Consider the following 6032-nt stretch of genomic DNA (forward strand, 5'->3'; position numbering starts at 1 on the left):
CCAGAGGCACCATACTGAGAGGGTGGCTGCTCTTGGAAGGTGACCCACACCAAAGGAGGGATCCTTTGAGGGATGGTGGTCACAGGCACCTCACACCAGGGGGGAAAACTGATCCAAGGAACAGTGACTGTGGGCATACTGAGTTGGAAACATAAAGACATGGAGTGGCACTGGAAAAACAGTAAGAAGGAAAGAGCAGCAGGTGGGACTGTTACCATGCAACCCCAACCACCTGGTGCCTCATTCGCTGCCTCAGCAGGGCTGTGGGATGTGCTGACTGTAACTGGTCTTTGACCCATGAGAAGCTGAAATTACAAAGAGGAGAGCTGTTCCTGGAGGTGTTTATGCTTTCCCACCCACCCCCCAGCCTTCAGATGAGCAATCCTAAGTTGGTGTTAACTGGCAATAAATTACAGTCGGAAAAAATACCCAACTTCCTAGGGTGTTCTGCCTATGAGAGGCCTGTGACCACCCCCCCACCCTGGGAGTATCCCTTTGGGCCCACTGACCTGCCAAGGGGGAGGGCAACTTACAGGCTGGTGTAAAGATCCAGTGGTGTCAGCCATTAGTGGTTGATTGACAACATTAGAGAGGTCAGGAGACAGTCCATTTGCTATGGATTCCTTTGACAGGGTTTTGCCAGCGTATGAACTTTTAGCAGATAAGTAAATTACATGGAATGTGGAATTTCTTGGAACCATAGTGCTGTTGGGTTAGTCGTGTTGCCTGCAATATGGTTAGACAGGCGTGAGCCAGCTAACATCAAAGCAGCCAGATGAACTTGTCATTTAGGAACAGGCACTAATGAAGTGTGAGCTGCAACCATATGTGGAACAAACATCTTTATGGTGTCAGTCGTGACTTTCTTGTTGAGCTGAACACTGTGAGGCACTGTCTGCTCTGGAGGAGGCACATGGAGAGGGCTTGGCTGGGTAAGCTGTTAGAGCAAAGGAAGTTGGGGTTACTGCTCAAGTTTTAGGCAACATGGGATTTCTGATAGCGTTGCAAGAGAAAGGTTGGGTTTTGTTTCAGCCGGTACTTACAGCCTCAGGCATAAGGAGTCAACTTGCATTTCTGTGTCCATAAATTTTTGTGACAGTGTGCCTTAGCTGACTATTTAGAGTTGTACTGCCTACCTTAATAAAYTTTGGGATACATTTATCTACTATCTATCTAATCACTTGTATCTTTCACAATGCACTGATGTTTCTTTTCGGTATTATACCCTTTGCAGGTATAAAGTAAGATATATAATCTTGTTCACATGGCCTTGGGCTCATGGAACCGTAAAGGTGGCTTTAAGTGCCAGATGGGCGAAGAAACATGGCTTGAACTGGGAAAAGAGCAGCATTTACTCTTTTTGTAGGTTTTATCTACTTTGGTTTACTTTCATTTTATTAAATGTACACACATATGCTGGCAGCTCCAGAGTTTTCTTTAGGGCATATAATAAATTCATTTGGATAAAAATGGGAGGAAGTAAGAGCTAGTAGTAAAGTTGCATGTGCACTTTACTTCATTGACTGTCTTCCACKTAAATGAAACATGAATGAGAAATGCTGTCGTACAAGATATGATTTTTAGGTACTCTTTAAAGCTTCCCAGAATGTCAGGAGTTCAGAAATCTTCTGACATACGCCATTCCTACATTCACCTGACATTGACTCAAGTGAGATACAGGCATTCAGGCATTATTGGTAGGGGCAAATGAAGAAACTAGAAACATGAGCCTTTTTTCCGGTAAACAGTTGTGTGTCTTGGTTTGAAAGACAGGTGTTTGCCAATGAAGGCAGGGACCCCTATTGGAGTGGTGGATATGACCTCCCTTCCCTTYGAATTATTATAGCTTTGAAAAATCACGGGCTTTCAGGCAAGAATATGGGTAAAAGGGAATAACAGTTTTTACTAATATGTATAATAAGGTGAAACAAGTAACAATAACAATAGCAACAACCAGCCCAGTCCTAAACTCAGTGACAGCCTTACACAGAAATACACCCTCCCCTTTGGTGCAGTTACAGTCCCAGTTRGCAGGGGCGCTGTTGGCTCCCGGCCGGGCAGGGCGGGTGCGATGATTCTCCTGTGGCTGCAGGGGGCACGGTGGCATGGCTCCTGGATGGCTCAGATTTCCCACAGCATCAGTGATGGACACAAAATGGCAGAGGTGGATGGAGAAAAGTTTCTCTGCAAAACTTACAGCGGAAACGCTGATTTCGTTGCTCTTCTGGACAGCAAGAAACCCAGGATGGCAAAGAGACGAGCACAATTCTGCAGCTGCAAGACAGGATGGAGCAGAGCTTACCCCTGAAGCTGGAATCGCAGAGGTTCCYGGCAAGSTATAGGAGAGAAAACCACCGTGGCAGCAAGCAGGAACTCAATGAATTGAGATGCTGGTCTCCGCAGAAAAAGGGCAGGCCAGCTTTCTCCGGAGCAGCCAGTGGGCAGACTTCCTTCTCTCAGTGAAGCAGCCAAGCAAGTGAAATTACCACCCCCCCCCCCCCCCCATACAAAAATACTCTTTCCGAGGGCTTGGCAAGACCGTTTAGGTGGGGGCATAGGTATCATTGTCTTCGTTAATCACCCAGCCATCAAGAGGATGACCTGGCAATTAGTGTATTCCAGCAACAAATGGGAAGGAAAAAATTCCTAAAGAAAGGGAACAAAAGGGGGAAAATCTTAGCCCACAACATTGTGTTATGACTCACATGGTAATAGTGATATCACTGCAATTACGTGTTGATGTGTGACGTGTGTAACTTTTTTAGATGATCCTGAATTTTCTCCTCAAATGTAGCAGGTACTTGCAGAGAGGAAGTCAGTTGGCCAAACTTTGCTCAGCTTGGCAATCAGAAACTTTAGAAATAGGATGGCCACAGAGGGGCATTGATGTCAGAGCATTTCCTCAGTTGAAAGCAACACTTGTCCTTTACCCCTAAGGGGATAAGGGAAATTGTTAAAGAAAAATAAATAATGAAAAATTGAAAAACAAGGCCACATGGTGTGCAGGGAGTGGACTTAATTGGCTGTACTGAGAAATCATCAAGACAAGTCCCTTCTTTTCATTTGACTCACTCCAGACAGTCTTTCTCGTGTTTTCACTTGCCTGTGTGTTTGGTAGATTAAATGACATGTTTCGTGTTGCTGTAGAAGTATGCCTGAACATAGGAAGTAAAGTTTTTGGTTGATCGCATTTTTTTTCCTAGTACAAGGTCTCCAGGGGATCATCCAATAAAAACTGGAAAGTACAACTATTAGAAATAAATGGAGAGCGCTTGTAATCAAATCAAGCTCACATGTAATTATAAAACCCACACAGAGATGGAAAACCAAAGCCAATTAGCAAATGGTATCATTTGCCTCTTTGGGATCTTTGCTTACAGTCTCCACTTTTTGTTAATAACAAAGATAACTCTAGATTTGATTGTCAGTAATCCTATACTATTTTGCCTTAAGGAATAAGATGCTTGATGCTTCTATGTGCCTGTTCAGAGACACAAGTTCTCCAAACCCTGGTGTGGTGGGTTAACCCAGCAGTTAAGCACCTACACAGCTGCTTGMTCATACCTCCTGCAGTGGGGTGGGGGACACAATAGGAAGAACAAACGCAAGAAAGTGCTTGGGTCAAGGTAAAGACAGTTTAAAAGTGAAGGAAAGAGGGTAGAGAGAAAGTGCTGTGCTCACCGTCCTTCATGATCACAGCAATGTCCAGTCAGACTCTGAGCAATGGCTGTGCTGGAAGATGTCCTATCTCCTACCCSTATCTCAGATTTTTATCTCTGAGCATGAAGATACACAGTATGGAATATCCCTTTGGCCAGTTTGTGCCAGCTGTCCTGCCTGTTTCCTCCCAAATCCTTGCCCACCTGCAGAGCGAAGAACAAGAAAGCTTTGGTGTTGTGCAAGCGCTGTTAAGTGGTAGCCAAAATCACTGATGTGTTAAGCAACACTGTTCTAGTCACAAACTCAGAGCACAGCAGGGCATTGTCCCCTGTGAAGAAAATGAACTCTATTTCAGCCAGAGCCTGTGCACCACATTTGGATAGAGCCTTTCAAAATGAAGCAGTCCTTTCTGAGTTAGATGAATGAGGTGCTGCAGATCCGATGGCTGATGAGGGTATTTCTGGCTATCTGAAGCAAGGTAAAATAAGGCTAAGTCTGGAAATGGGTGAAGTACCAAAATAAGAATCAAAGTTACATAAACCTTTACCTAAACTTAAGTTAAAAGTTTCACTGTTCTTTTTTTTTTTCCTCCCTCAAATGCTTAACAATTTTGTGGAAATACCTTACAAATGGGCTTTAATCAAGTATCATGACAATTAATAGACTTTCTGATACATTTCCAAGAATAAACTCCAAAGAGATGAGCTATTGTATGAGAACAGAGAAGAGGGAAGAACTCTTTCTCTATTGCTTAAAAATGAAAGATGAGTGGGAGAAAAAAGGAAAAAGGGAGGTGAAAGCAAAGGAAAAAACAACTTTCTGATTAAATCTTACTTAATTTTCTGAAAGCATGACCAAGTATCTAATAAAATAGCAGAAGAGAAAATCAGCTTGATTTGCAGGATCTAATATGAATTTTCATCCAAAGGTGGCACTAGCCTTTTGCTGTTGGAGTTTTTGTTGTGAGCTGGGAAATGCAGATACCAAGAAGCCCTCAACTAATCCAACGCTTACCATTAATCCCAAACAAACCATCATTAGYGTCTGCATTTATCCTGCTTAGTCCTTGCTGGATAGTGAATTATGTAACCTTTGTTTTATTAACATTTAATGGGACCTTATTATCAGGTAGGTTACCTCTGTAATAAAAGGGAGGCAAACAAGGTTAAATTTGCTGCTTTCTGTTATTTTTTGTTTATTTAAAGGATTTTTAAGGACTTCTTTAAGTAGTGAGTGGATACTTCATGATAGTTCCATAAATAAACTAACTTAAAACTCACCAAGTACATTGCTTGGCAAAAAGCAGCCGTTTGAAAAAAAATTACATGGCCCTTTTCTACTTAACTAGCAGTTAATGTTGATAACATTACTTAGAAAAGGACTACAAAATCAAATCTTTTTGGTACAAAGAATTTGATCCTATGTTCAGGTGCAAAAATAGATACTTTAAAGTCTTTTTAACAAATGCCTATTCTTGTGTCCTCATACATTGTTGCAGACTGATTTTAGTAGGTGTGGTATGAGTAAGATGACAGAATTTCTACAGTCACGAAGTATGGCTCATTATGCTCAAGATCTTGGCCTGCTTAGGGGGAGGAGTTGTAAACAAAAGTCACTAGGTGAGCACGGCAGGGAGAGGGAAAGATTTTGAGGGTAAAAAGTGTGAAGGCATCTAGTGTCATAGGATGTTAAGATTTTTACATGCACGTGATGCAGTACTGCAGTACTGGKAAGCAAGTAATTTTGGAGCCATTATCAGAGTTGCATCAGAATAAATGCTGATATAAAATGAGAAATAGGTTTTGTAATCCATGGTGTAAATGTGTATGCTGAGCAGCAGACTTGCAGCAGATACTCTGTGATTTGAGCACATATGTGGTGAGAGAATATGTTTAATTCCATTTACCAGATGTTTGCTTTCAATTTCTCTCTCATTTTTCCCAAATGATAATGGTTCATTATCAAATTGTCAACATTTCCTCAGTATTGATAAGACTCCAGAGATGGGAGAAGTCCCAGCAGTCAGTCCAAAGCATTATTTCATGCCCGCTCTGAGGCAGAAGCAGCAATAGAGGCTCTACTGTGGCAAGCATTGCTACACTGCTCTCACCAAAACCATCAGCTGGACAGTCCTGACTCAATGTGAAATTTGAAGAAGCTCACTGAAGGTCTCAAGTGCATTTTCAGCTGAATCTTTGTGTCCTTCTGAGCTTACACAGCAGTTTAACTCCTGCAAAAGGCTGAAGATTTTAATTGTTGGAACAAACTCCAGAAAGATGTTTTGCTGTGCCCGTGAGGTGTTGCGTGAAAGTTGTGCCTGCACTTGATTGCCACATCTGAGATTACCACTTGACACGCTTTGATAATGATTA

This window comes from Malurus melanocephalus, unplaced genomic scaffold (genome assembly GCF_030028575.1).
Source record: "Malurus melanocephalus ecotype Western Australia unplaced genomic scaffold, MMel_1.1 scaffold_129, whole genome shotgun sequence".
NCBI lineage: Eukaryota > Metazoa > Chordata > Aves > Passeriformes > Maluridae > Malurus > Malurus melanocephalus.